Source organism: Anas acuta, chromosome 8, assembly GCF_963932015.1.
Source record: "Anas acuta chromosome 8, bAnaAcu1.1, whole genome shotgun sequence".
Taxonomy (NCBI): Eukaryota; Metazoa; Chordata; class Aves; order Anseriformes; family Anatidae; genus Anas; species Anas acuta.
Genome location: NC_088986.1, coordinates 32012478 through 32026739, shown reverse-complemented (window position 1 = coordinate 32026739; position 14262 = coordinate 32012478). Strand labels below are relative to the sequence as shown.

Here is a 14262-nt window from a genome sequence, read left to right as displayed (position 1 = left end):
CCTGCGCGCCGGTGCGGGCACGGAAATTCAAAGTCAGGCTGGAGACCAGAGAGACAAAGACAGAATGTTTGTTAAAATTAAAACCGAACATAGAATATATAACATCTGCATCTGCAGTAAGGTCACCCGAGCAGCGAGGGAGCCCGTCTATTCTTATTTTCAAAGAGCTGTCTTTTCCACGGGGATGGTTGTTTACCTCCTGACCCATCGATAGCCTATTAATACAATTTAATTCTGCAGTTGTTCCTGTTTAAGGAGTGTTTGGAGTGAATTGTTTCTTTTGTTTACGATCAAACAAACGAGCCCTGGTAATCTTATGTTTTATCTCCCTAACATATGGAAAAGCTATTTATCCTAGCCAATCACAATAAAGTGAAGAAAACCCCATTTTATGGAAAGGTATATATCACAAGTTTGTTCATCATTAAAGATATGATTACCAGTGAAAACCCTCCGAAAGTGGCACATTTATGATTCCAGGAACAGATGGGGACATCCATTTTCCTTGCAAATACTTTTGAAATTGCTCTACTGGTAGCAGTATAAAAATGATATACAGATGCCAGTGCCAACGAAGGCAGGACAAGAGGTCCAGATTTACACAGTAAAAGCTTCACATGCGCTCTGTCAGCTTTGATTGATCTGCGCTATACCTCAGAAACTTGTTGACTGGTAAAGGGAACAGCGCAAATAATTCACCGCAACAAGCCAGATAATTCACCCAGCCAATCGGTCTGCTCCACTTCTCCTGGCGGTGACATACGAGTCCTCCTCCCGCACAGAGATGCATCATTCTACAGCCTGGCAGCGCTCGGTGTCGCGGTGGGGGTGGGGGAGGCAGGCAAGAAGAGAAAGAAAGGGGGGCAAGGGAAGGAAGGGAGGGAGAAAGAAAGGTGGGAGCAGCGTACACAAAAGGAAAGGCGAGACAAGGAGAAGTTGGGTTTGGGTAATGGGCACAGCCATCTACCTTTTCCATGCTGAGCCCAGGCAAAGCCATTCAGCCCCAGTGGTCATTATCATATTGATTAAGTTCATCAGAGAGCAATTTTGGGTTTAACGCCAGCGGATTGGGAAGGGGAGCAAATAATTATCTAAGAAAAGCACAACATTCTTACCGCAGGGACGTTTCCCTGTTCCAGTTCATTGAGGGAGTTGATTAAGTTTAAATGAAGCAGACACTGGATAAAAGTAAGGGTATTGACCACTGGGCAGCGCGGGCTGCGCTTGAAAAGGCCTGATACATGCAGAAAAGCAAGATTTGCTAAATGCTCTAATCTTCAATCAAATCTTACATCAATACAGACAAAGTTTGGTAATGAGAGATTCAATGAAGCATGCGGGAGAAAGAATTAATCCTCTTGGTCTAAACTGGGTTCAACTTTGAAGCCTGCTCCGAAGGAAAGACAGTTATCTAAATGCTAAATAAGAAACTTATTGTACTTTTCTTGGCATGCTAATCTTTTGTCTATTTCATCTCTATTATTTGTATGCTTATAGACGGCAGTTGTCATGGTGATTATATCAAGCCACTTGTGTGCGGATGACTGCGAGGAATCAGGGTCTCCCCGCAGCCCCAGGCACAGCGCGGCGGGGCCACCCTCCCGTTCCCCCCCCTCACCCCCCCGCGCTGCCGTGTGCGCCCGCGGAGTGCCGCGGCTGGAAGGGGGAAGCGGTCCCCATCGCCTGACAGCACCGGGCCCCCCCCTCTCCTCTTTTCCCCCAAGATAACCCAAACCGGAGCCCATCAAGAGGTGCTTTTTTTTTTTTTTTTTTTTTTTTGAGCTTGCCTTGATAAGCTTTTGATGTCACAAATCAAACACTCGCCAGGAGGTAGATAATGGGGAGTGTGATCTCCTCCATTTGTACACAGACAGCGCTTTGGCACCGGCGCTGCCTTGAACCGGCGTCAAACCCCGCGGATGGCTGGACCCCGTCGCCGTCCCCGGGCCCCGCCGCTCCCCGGGGCTGGGAAGCCCCCTCCGCGGGGAATTAAGATTCATGACATGCAAACAGCGAGGTGAGCGCGCACTGCAGCCGCGAAAGGGTCGGAGGGAAGGAGGAAAGCGGCGCGGGGGAGAAGGAGGGAGAGAGCGCATGGGACCGCTCTGCCGCGCCTGCTGGCAGGCACCGGAGCCGGGACAGCCCCCGGGGGGCTCAGGCACCCTAATATCCCTTCCGGCCCCGGGAGGACCGGCAGACTGCGTGGGTGCAGCAAAAAGGGGAGTTTCCCCCGGGCTCCCCGCGATGCAGTCATTGGAGCGCACAAGGGTGGCACCCGAGCTTTTATGCGTTTTACAAAAGTTGTCAAATTAAGGCCGGATTAGGGCTCCCTTCAGGATTTGTGGGCTCTTCAGAGGCTGGGAGCTGCCCCTACATCCCGTCAGTGCTTATGAAAAGCTTAAAAAGTAATAAAAGGGGGAGTGATCTTGAGAGAAAGTAACATGCATAACTCTTATTAAATGAGCAGCGAGCGGGGCTGTGAACTTGAATAACTGTTTGAACTTTAATTTGTTCATTAACAGGATTTGCCCCCGACTGTGAATGTTATTACTTCTCTTAAAAGCGAGGTGCAAATGCAAAGCTATAATGAAAGAGCCTGGCAAAAAGTTAAACGCCCAGTAATTACACCAGCCTCACTGAAAACTTAAAGTAACACAAAAGTGGAGAAGACGGGGTCGGGCTGCTGCTCTCCCGGCTCGGGCAGCGGCGGCCGCGCACCCGCAACACCCCCGGGACCTCGCTCGCTGAATGCGTTCGAACAGCTTGGAAACGACTTTAAAACATTACAAATAATAACAGTAACAATAATAAAGATAAAAAAGTGTACTTCTGTTTTCCTCGGTGGCGGAATTCTGCTTTATGCCTCTAACTGTTTTAAATTTTGAGTGAAACGGGGTGTCTGAAGTCTGATCTAATCTGCATGTTTGTATCCTAAACAGGGCACATTAGCTCCTCTCTCCCCCTTCACACCGACAGTAGATAAAACTCTGGAGAACCGGAATAAAACAAACTGCTACTCCTCTCAGAAGGTATATGACTTTACTGATGCGTTTGCCAGTTAGCTCCTCATCGACTGCCTTTTCATCTGTCATTCCTTTCCTGTTTTTGTCAACTGACTCTGTTTTTTTTTTTTTTTTTTTTTTTTTTTATAACTCACTTGTCATCTGCATCCTTCCTCAACAGGAACATGCAGCCAGGTCGCAATTAAATATACAGATACACGAGCTGTTAGCAAGACTTCACCCTCGTAGCCGAATCTGAAAGCAGCCGAGCCGGGGAAATGATGACCCTGTCACTTATTCCTCAGACTTAAAATGCGTCCAAACTCGCCGGCAGAGCCCGCGGCTCTCGCTCGGGGGCTCTCTTTTGTCGGCGCCCCTCGCCCTGCCCACGGCGGCTCCGGGGCTCTCCTCTTCTTCTTCTTCCTCCTCCGGCAGAGATGGGAAGGGGCGAACCTGATCGCAGCGCTTCACTGTCACCTTTCGGAGCAGAAGAAAAGCAAGACAGAGCTACGCAGAGTGCGAATGAAAACCCAGTGCCAGTTTCAAAGGCTCTCCTGCTCCTACAACAGTGTACTCAGGAAGGGGATCGTGCTGTCTTAACGTTACTAAGCTGAACTGTTTCAATTACAGAGCTGTAAATAAAGATATAGCTTATTTTATAGATCTAATTATTCAGTTTTTACAAAATTTTCATCAGGAAAAAAATATAGTATTGATACACAGAAAAAAAAAAAAAACTTACATACAAAAAAAAATTACTTACAAAGTAAATTCATTTCTTCAGCTACATTTGTCCGTCCCAGCCTGGACCATCAGAACTGACACCCGAGGGGAGGTCTGCAGACAAGGAAGCTTCCTCAGTGTGAGCTGAGCAGCCACGAATGCAGCCTGGGCTTGACTAAGAATACAGGAGGAGAGAGCCAGGAAGGGGACAGCATTTTCTATACTTTTACCGATCAGAATGGTTGTACCAACTAGATTTTCTAACACCACTAGGTCCAAAGACAGGAGCACCTTAGCCAAAAAAATACCTGGGACGACACTGTGCATCTCCTGCCAGAATCAGGGCACAACTCACACACCTGCATTCTGTGCCATGTTTGGGTGGCCTTCAGCTTCCACCCTGCTGAGACCCCCCACCACAAAAGCTCTGCACAAGCACTAAGATGGTCTTAAGAGTGTGCCTACAGGAAAAACCCCAGCCTTCTAACCAGGCAGAAAAAAGCATCGCTGGCAAGGATTGCTAACTAATGGCACGTCCAAGTTGTGACTTGCTGGTAAATAGCGACAGTGGCCTTAGGAGAGCCACGCTGTGGCTTTGGTCCTGCCCAGCCCTCACCGCAGTACCGACTGCTGCTTCTCCGGTGAGACCGACTGAAGCGGCTTTCTTGTAGGATCAGGGCAGCGACTGCTCCTGTTGTGTTAGGTTCCCCCCATCTAACCTCTGGAGATCGCTTTACAGCCCAAGGGAACCTAACGCAGCACAGATAAATAACACCGGGGCTCGTGCAGACACTGATTAAATTGTTGAACTTCACCAAGCGGACTCGATTAACCGCAGACTTGGCGCTGGATGGCACCTTCAGACGAGCACCACCAGCCTGCACGTTCCTGCCGTGGCCCCCTGCACGCCGGCGGGGGGCGTAATAAAATGGAGCCTGACCGAGCACTCCGGGCGCGGAGGCTGCTCGGAAAGAAGCCGGCTACTGAAAAGCAGTTGCCCCGAGTGTCTGTCAGCGTCAAAAAAAGAGATTTTTAAAAGGCGAGGGGCACCCGGCCGGGCGGAGGGATGCTTTGCCACTGCGGCCCAGCGCCCTTACTTCCCAGGACATCCCGAATTCTGCTTTGGCCACAGGCTGGCAGATCAGCCTCCTGTATTTGGGGTGGCTCATTTCGTGCCACCCGAACTGCGGGCCGCAAGGGCTGTAGCAGCTGTTCCGCAGGCTGCACCTCGCTGCTCTTAGCTCTCCCCGACGGCAGGGCTGGTAAACAGCGGCTGGCAGTGCCGGCGCTGCGGCTTGGAGCCACCCAAGGTGTGCGAGTCGGCGTATCCCGAAATGAGGCCATAGACACTGCGCCGCCCGCCTGGCATTGAGTCGTCAAACAGTCAGGAGTTAAAGTCTTGATACAGTGGGGGAAAAAACAAAACAAAGCAAAGCAAAACAAAACAAAAACAAACAAACAAACAAAAACAAAACAAAACAAAAAACCCACTAACTAGACTTTTAAAGCCGAGAAGCCCTCAGGCTGTAGGGAAATCATCGCTGTTGATTTCAGCCGGAGCATCTGTATCTCGGTGACAGCAGGATCACACGCACAAAAACACAAAACAAGAAGTAAAACTGTTTCCTCTTCTGCAGATAAAATAAAATAAATAAAATAAAATAATAAAATAAAATAAATAAAATAAAATATAAAATAAAATAAAATAAAATAAAATAAAATAAAATAAAATAAAATAAAATAAAATAAAATAAAATAAAATAAAATAAAATAAAATAAAATAAAATAAAATAAAGGCGATTTTGCAGCTTGCTAGCGAGGCGTTTGCATGCCACCGTCCTGCCGGCAGCGGCTTTGCCGTGACGCGGCGGCGCCCGGGAGCGGGACCGGCCGGGGAGGGCAGCGGGCAGCGGCCGCGCGTGAGCGGCGCCCCCTGACGGCCATGGTGGGAACTGCGCCCGCCTCTGCCATGTCGGGGCCGGGGCCCGGCGGGACGGGGAGGGATGGATGGATCGGACGGGACGGGAAGAGATAAGATGGATGGGATGGGATGGTCCCGCCCCGCTCGCCGAATCCTTAATCGAGACCCCGATTTTGTCATTTGGAAATACTAATTATCTAATCACGCCACACTGTGGAGCGTACTTGTCTGCCCAATTAGCTAGGACAATTATTAAAATGCGGCGGCCTAATTACGTCTCAATTTAATGCTGGCAAACCCGTGTATAGAGCAGTAATTAAAACCCTCTCCTTGCCTCTGCCTTTAGGGCAGGGGTTGATTAGGACCTGTCAGGGGCTGTGCTGAACCAAAGCAGTCAGGCGTATTGTGCAACATGACCCCACATTGTTAAGTGTGTCAACATATTAACCTGAATTCCCTTCAGCCCACATAATCACATTCGGTGGGAGGAATAAAAGGGCTAAAACATGAAGCATTTTATTAAAAAAAAATCTTTTTAATTAATGCTGTAAGAGATCTGACGCATTTTGAGCTACTAAGTGCTGCAAGTCATGTAAGACTGGTGCTTCTAATTACCAGCAAAGCAAGGTTTGCCCTTCTCTGGTAAAAATACTTCCCTCTTCTCTCATTTAAAGAAAATAATCTTTCTTTTGGGTAGTGTGTTTTTTAAAAGCCAGTTAGTTGGCTTCCAGTGATAAAGTTGATTACCAGGTTTTTGTTTGATGATGGAACACAAGTGAATATAGACATCTGCGAGAATCAAACAGAAGACTCGAGGGGTAAATAAAACGGCCAGGATTTAACACTTGAAAGAAGTTAATAAAGTTGAAAATTAAAAATCATAATATTGGGATAATTTCTAAATATTTATTTTTTGCTCAGCACTCAAGTTTGATAGGAAGTCAGTGTTGAAACACAGGCAGGCAAGAGGGAGCATGAGGCCCATGGTTACATGTGTGCCCACAACCTGGCTGTGCCCTGTGCCTGCAGCAGCCCAGGGCCTGGCCTTCCCTAGCCATGGCCACCTCAGGAAGGCCCCACTGGACATGGCAGTAGTGGTGTTCCTGTTAGCATGTCCTTTTTTGGCTTGAAACACACTGTGCCAAGGGATTGGCTCCTTCTTCTCCAGTTTGCAAGCTCTCTGACATTTGGGGCTACAGAAAAAAATGTTGTTTCCCTGGAAAAGAGGCGGCCCCTTCTCCAACTGCATGTGCCCTACATCTTGGAAGTGGCCCCTTCTGAGTCTCCTCGGATGGTGAACCGAAGTGCAAATCTGTGTTCTGACTTGTTCTCGTGGCTGTCAGCGTGTTTTCCTCTTGTCAGCAGCAATTGACTGGTCAGGTTCACCCTTGTACAGCAACTGTAACAGCTCATTGACAGACCAGTGACCCAGCCAGACCCGATAATGGAAAACTATTGATTTCTGTGGGCTCAGCAGATCTAAAATGAATGCCCAGTATAATGTCATCAGCTGTTTCTGACTCTGATAGAAAGACAAAGTATCAAAGACATGCTGCCTATTCTGACAATTTGCTCACCAAAAAAAATAGTGCCCAGAAGCAAACAAAGTGGCCTTTCTCAGTTTTTCCCCCTAACAAACAGGGACCACTCGGTGTCTGTGTCAAGGCCGAGGAACCATGGTCCAGGTGTGCTGGGGACACTGGCTGCCCTTTCCAGCGAGCAGACTGTGACAGCCCCTTCAGACTTCCAACACCTGCCATGGAAGAACAACCGTGTGGGCACATGGCACAGCAGCCCTCACCCACCTGCCCAACTGCAGAGAGCAGGGAATGCAAGAGCAGGAAGGCTGCCAGGGGACATGGTGCTGCTCTTGCCTCCAGCAAAGCCAAAGACTTGAACAAGCCCACAGTGCCTGAGCTGCGTGCACCCTGCTCCCGTGCCATAACAAATAATGCATAGGTTTAGAAGGAAGTTAGATGGTAATAAGTTCTGCTAATAAAAATCTGATAGAGATCAACACTTAAAGATCTGTGGGATTGTAACAGCTATTTGATATAAGGATCACTGTATTTAAGTTCAGCTAGGAAGAGGAACCAGTATGGCATCCTTCTCAAAAAGTGTTTAACTCCAGGGGACAAGGAAGCTTGCCAAGTTACTTTTGGCCCCAGGGAACCCCATCCCAGAGAGGAGGCCTGTCTTTCCCACACAGATCGTTCCATCTGGGTAAAACAGCAGCCACAGATGTCCCTTGCAGCTAACCAAGCTCAGATCACAGAAGTACTTAGCAGAGCACAAAGTCATCGGGACGCTCACCAGCACATGCTGGAAAGTCTAAATGGAACGAGGATCAGACAGATGCTGGCATCCCATGTGACACCGCTACCTACTGGGGATGTTTCAATGAGCCCCAGAGCCCTTGAGTGGGGCCTGGAGATTTCCAGAACTCAGCACCTTCCAGATTAATGAATCTTCCTATAAGGCATGGGAGGAAAAAGCTGAGATAGCCTTGCAGATGCCAGCACTCACGCAATGCAAGATCCCATACCAGTGGAGATTGGAAGAGCTTTGTGATCCTGGCAAAAAAACTCAAGTGGCCTTAGAGTAAGTATTTAGATTAATTATGAACAACCAGTCCATTTTATCAAAAAACAAACAAACAAACAAACAAACAAAACAAAACAAAACAAAAAAACAGCCCTTCCTCTATGTATTTTCACCTTTTGTAGCTTTTTGCTGTGTGGCTTCTCTGTGTGCATACTTTGCGCCCCTCTCCCCATTGCTTTGTCCACTGCAGGCAGACATGTCCTGCCCGTACCTCTGGCAGCCAGCATGGCATGGCGTTGTACCATGCACACATGTCGGGGGAGTGCCTGCATGGATTATTCGAGCATGACCGCAGCTGAACACATTTCAGTTTCTGCATACGTTCATTTCCTATGTACATTGCACTGCACAGCCTAGGCTCCCTCTCCTCCAGCTCCTGAATCCACCCACCTCCACTCAAGCTTTTATTTCGTGTTCAGTTTCCATATGGTCCTCTCCAGCATCCCTCTTCACAGTGCCCCCTCAAGGCCTGGTCCTGAGGGGGTGAGCCTGCTGCACCTGAGAAGCATTAAGCACAGCTGTGCAAATTACAGACTACCCTCTGGGTTTTTGCCTTTTTAATGATCATTTTGAATTAAATGAAATGTAAACTCTCACAGGTTTCTGTTTTGTCTTTTCCCCCAAACAAAACCACAGCACATTTCCCATTAATGAGAACAAGGAATGGAAACCCTTCCTACCTCCCTCACAGGGGAGCGTTTCAGAGCATCAGTAGCTCAGGGTGATGCTCAAATCTGATTGTCATCTCTGGAGAGTCTCAGGTCAGTTCTCAGCTCCTCTTCCTGCCCATTTATTTTACCCCCAAATCTTGTGTTAAGCCAAGTGGAGCTAACACCTACACTCTGCTCACTTCCTAAGCACAAAGAACACGTTCAGACCCTTGGACAGCAAGCTCCTGAGGCAGGGATTATGCTCTGTAGTATTACTGTTGTCATATTTTCCCTGCTGTAATGTTCTGAGCACATTTATGTCATTTATAAAATAAATTTTGCAGACATATTGAAATCCACAATGGCACAAAGAAAGGAGTAATAAAAGTAACCATGTACATTTGCTTCTGACAACAATGTTGGCTGTGACAAGCCACTCCTAATCAGCAAATAAGTAACATAAATGAAATAGAGTTCTGAACACTTAAAAGAGTAGGGAAGCTGCCCACAGTCCCCTTCCATAGCAGAGACTTTATGGCTGCGTTCAGCTCTTCACCACCTGAGCTCTGATCCCCCTGTCCTCAGCACCCCTCTCCTCATTCCAGTGAGGAGCACGCACAACTGATGCTTGATAGCTTTATCGTCTTTTGGCTTGTCCAGCCACAAAAAAAAAAAAAAAAAAAAAAAAAAAGAAAAGCATCTCAACATTCATCTCAACAAGTGCTTGCAAACCCCTGCAAGCAATTGCCAAAATTAGCCACTGGAAAATTTTTATCAAGTCCTCTTCTGTTCTGGCTGGCTCCTAACCACACCTCCAGAAGTGCTCAGTATGGGATCAGAAAGGCATAAAACATAAAAGGAACATAGATTTCCACATTTTTACTAAAGTCCTCCTGAATCATTGTACATATACATATATATTCCATAGCATTCAGTATTTCAGTAGTGTTGAGGTGCCTCTGTCCAGCCCCTCCTGTTCTCAGGGATGAGCCTATCTGACAGCCTCAGCCATACAGCCTCCCAAGGGAGGACAGCCCACCAGGCTGGGCTGAGGTTTTGTAGGCCACTGTCATCTGACAAAGCCCATCCTGTGGTTTTAAACATTTACAAATAGCTCTGTGCAAATAATTGATTCTCCTGTAGAGAAACTGAATGAAACTAAAATAAGCAAAAGAAAATCCACATTCAGATCAATCTGAAAAAATAATTGCCAGTTTTTGTTGCTGAAATAAGACAACCTCTGTAAATTTTGTATCAAGGAAGGTGTTTTGTATCAGCCAAAATGTTGCATTTGGGGCACTTGCAATACGAAAAAAAATCACAAAGGAAACAAGAGCTTAGATGCACCACAGCTGCTGTCATTCCCCTTTTATCCACTAACCCAGTAATTAGGGCACTGACCCAGGATGTGGGAGATCTGTGTTCAGTCCCCTCACCGCCTGAAGGGATGTGAACCTCCTTCTCTCACCCCAGGAGCATGACGGGGAGGAGGAGCAGCTTTCTTTTGTCTCCTGGTGACTCTACTCCCTGCTGGACAGGTGCTCAGGCATTGGCTGGGCCATGGCTGCAGCTCAGGGACAGATGAAACCCCAGGACTTGCCTGCCCCAAAGCTTTTGCCCTGTGTCTGGGTGAGCACTGGATGCTCCATGGCTCAGCAGATCACAAGAGTTGCAGCAGCACTATACCAAGGTGTTTCAGGTGAATTCCTAACCAGGTCCCAGATGCGGCTGTCAACCCTATAAGGCAAAACCTGAGTCCTCCTTCCTAGACATGTCATAATCCCAGGGCTTTTCCCTGGTAAACAAACAATGTACCAAAACCAACTGTTCAGGTAAATATTATATTTCTCTAAATAAATTTTCCCCCCACTTTTCTAACCACACTTTGTTACAATTTTTGGTTATTCCCCAATTATTTTTTATAATATATTTCCTGTGATGTTTCGAAAAACTGATGCTAAGAAGAATTTCCTGTTGCACAGTTACTACTTTTATGTTATCGTTTTTTGTACCTTTTAAACATAATTAATTTTATAAGCAGCCTGCACTAGCCCAGGAACTAGCTACACAACACTGAGTACGGAACTGAAATCTCACATCACCAGCCTTATGCACGGTGGCTCTTCACACAGCAGTTCATGCACTTCATTTTCATCAATGAATGAAATCAACTGAAGTTCTTTTTTTTGAGTTAGGAAAATCTGCCACTGCAATGATACATTTTTTTTGTTAACTACAAAATGAATCATCTTAATAATTACTATTTAAAATTATTTTCTACAGAAAAGAATGTCCTACTTTACACAATTTTTGCTCTTTTTTTTTTCCCCTAGATGGTAAACAAATTATCTGGAATTTTTTTATAAGCAGACTTTGGTTGCTGAACAGAAGTCTATAATTTCACAGTATTTGTGAATCTTTTATCACAGCAGACCTCAGGGGACTCCCCAGGCAAGTGGCCACATGAAGTCACCACTGGAGAAGGGGATTCTCCCATCCAAGTGTGAGGAGGACTCCTTTATAACAAACATTAAAAAACACTCTACTTTCATCTTGTGTTAAGAGCCTCTAGCACAGCATATTTATGGTATAATAAAACAGGGCTTCGGGCCTTTTATTCTCATATGCCAGTAACATTATTCTCCTATCATGCTTACATGTTCTGTACGCTATGTAATTTAGTGTATCTACCTTCTCATAGCTAATAGTTTCAAACACGGTAAATGCAATAAACCTTCTGATACTGTTATCACACAAGAATTAAATCATGGCACAAAACTGGCTGAAAATAGCCCCACGACAACATCCATGTCCCCTCAGAAACTGCTAACCTGCCTCATCCTGGCATGCTGCTCATGCAGCCGGTTTGTTCTCACTCAGTGCAAACTACTACTATTCTGATTATTACAATTTATTCACATTACCAAGAAGAAACTTAAAATGAAGTGCCCAGTACCAAAAGCTATACAGATACAAAACTTGGGGGTTTCCCTTTGCACAGGGCTGGTGCTGTGAAGAGGCAGAGCAGGCAGCTGGCAGGAGCGGGGCGCTGGTAAGTGCAGCAACCACAGACCCCATTGGGTGCTCCAACAAAGGACAAACTGTCTCCACAAGTAACACTTTCTCTCCTTTACACTGATTTTAGAAAGGATCAGAAACTTCGTAGTTGCTAGATTTAGAACTGGAAGCACTGAATGAATGACTTGTTCTGAGGAATAACATGAATCACAATCCACCAAGGTAACCTTAGACCTTTATCTCAAAAGTAATGAATATCTGGGATTATTATACCCACTCAAGCCATTGAAAAAAGGCTACTGCAAATTATTTGTATTTCATGTGCATGTGTATTTTTCATTGTTTCATTTCATTTTTTTATCAACCAAAAATATACTAAATGATATAGAAAAAGTAACTGCCTTTCTTCTCACAGTATTTTTGTACAGGAAATGAAAAAAACACCCAACAAAACAAAACACCCAAATTCTCATGCTACCTATGCTACCTGAAATGTTATAAATGGCTTTTTTTTTGTTTGTTACTGAAGGCTGACAGCAATTGCAACCGAACAACACAGGGGCCCACAGCAGCCCGGTGCCCTCATGACACAGGTCTTGCAGCCCTGTGCAGTGAGGTTACGCACCCAGACATAGGCCAACAGCCTCCTGTGCCTGGGCAGAGGCCCAGAGCCCCACACACCTACCCTGCCTCACGGGTAGCGCAGGAGTGGTGCAAAACCAGCATGGAGCTGGGTCTAGTTCCTGACTTGCCCTCACCATCAGGCCAAGGACAGGAGCACTGAGAAGCAAAGAGCAGAGCCCCCGGAATCCCTCTCAGTGACCAAGGAGTGCCCACAGCTGAAGTGAAGTGTAAAACATCAGTGTTTTTATGGGTTAGTAAAAATTCCCTGCTAAGAACTCCCCTATTTCTAACACCATATGGGGCACTTTTAATTTAGTCTCACTTGGAGCACCAGATGCTCTAATTACATCATCCTGGTCTTTTATAAGGTGTGTTAGATGAGCAAATGTTGTATCTGTAATAAGTATTATCTTTGATTGTATCCATGATGGTTTCATTGCAAGGTTCAAGACTCCTCTTCAGCAGGCCTATTTGATGTTTTTACACCACCGAAGAGCCTCAGTGAGGAATTCCTAGGATGCATTCACTGGTATCTGTTTATGAAAAGGCCCAGGCACAGAAGATCATGAACACTTTGTGCCCATCTGCTCCATAAATTTTTCTGTAAGGCTTATTGTAGAAAACAGTAAATGACTTACAGCTGGTCAGCTGTTGCTTTCCATTTTCACTGCAATTGTTGCTGAAGGTGCTGCAGGTACAGCCCCTATCTGCATCACCTGGTTTGATACAATTCCTGCCCAAATTTCAGTACTGCATTCAAATGACTGTATCTGCATCATCCTCAATGATTCACTTTCTCTAGTCATATACAGGTGCTGGAAAGGGTTTTCAGCTCTAAAGTTCTCTTATTGCAATATCACATCAAAGAAGCTTTTCCCTTATTTCTGATGGCATTTTTATACTCTGCCTGGGACAATTAGAAATTCAGTAGCCTGGAGACTGATTATCCAGCACTAACAAATTTTCATATTATCTTTTTTGTTGTTGTTCTTAGATCGTTATGTGTTTTCTTGCCTCCCTCTATCATCTTGGAACACAAAGAAAACTTTTGAAGAGTACTTCTCTACCAACTTTCTTTAAGAACAGCAGCACTGATACCCAACGGGATGAGTGGCTGTTCACATGTGACTGAACTCCATACAGAAGTATAAGACATGATACCAGGTATCTCCATCAGTTGAAGCACCCCATTCTGACACAGCATTAGCTTTCTCATTTACTCCAAATCAGACACAGCAGAGCTTAATTCACTCACCTGATTCCTCTCAGGATGCTTCCCATTTCAGAGCTTTCATTATGCTTGAAAGCCAACTTATGAAAACAGTAAAACATACTGTAAGTGAAAAAGCACAAGCTAAAATTGGGATCATTTTCTGAGTAGCAGCAGCAGCACTGACACCCATTAAGCTCCAGCAACTTCCATGTTTGTTCCAGAACAATTAATTTCAAAAAGTGGATTTGGGACAAACAAAAGGAAGACAATTACAACAACATATCTTCTGCTCTGCCAACATCACCAGTCCCAGAGAATTTCAGGTCCTTGTGTTTGCTCTGCCTACTGTTCCATTAGCACGATGGATAAACCTCCAGCCCACTGCATGGGTGTCACAGAATCTTCTAGCCATTGATCCTGTTTGACTGATAACTTCCTGAACTTAGTCATCAGAACTTCTTTTGGGGCTGAGACCCATTGCCTTTAGGAACTTCACATGGAGAAAGT

At 45.8% G+C, this 14262-nt stretch overlaps 2 long non-coding RNA genes across 3 annotated transcripts; one reads left to right on the top strand and one right to left on the bottom strand.

The window, feature by feature from the left end:
• Nucleotides 1-1802: 1802 nt before the first annotated feature.
• On the top strand, nt 1803-3801 carry LOC137860400 (uncharacterized). 2 transcript variants are annotated; one of them, XR_011098885.1, is made up of 3 exons: nt 1803-2017; nt 2940-3029; nt 3184-3801. It is a non-coding gene; the product is annotated as an uncharacterized lncRNA (long non-coding RNA). The 2 variants fall into 2 exon arrangements; XR_011098886.1 differs by lacking the exon at nt 1803-2017 and adding an exon at nt 2622-2798.
• Nucleotides 2264-5356, bottom strand: LOC137860401 (uncharacterized). The gene is made up of 2 exons (XR_011098887.1): nt 3766-5356; nt 2264-3479 (listed from the first exon to the last, which is right to left on the bottom strand). It is a non-coding gene; the product is annotated as an uncharacterized lncRNA (long non-coding RNA).
• Nucleotides 5357-14262: the final 8906 nt, after the last annotated feature.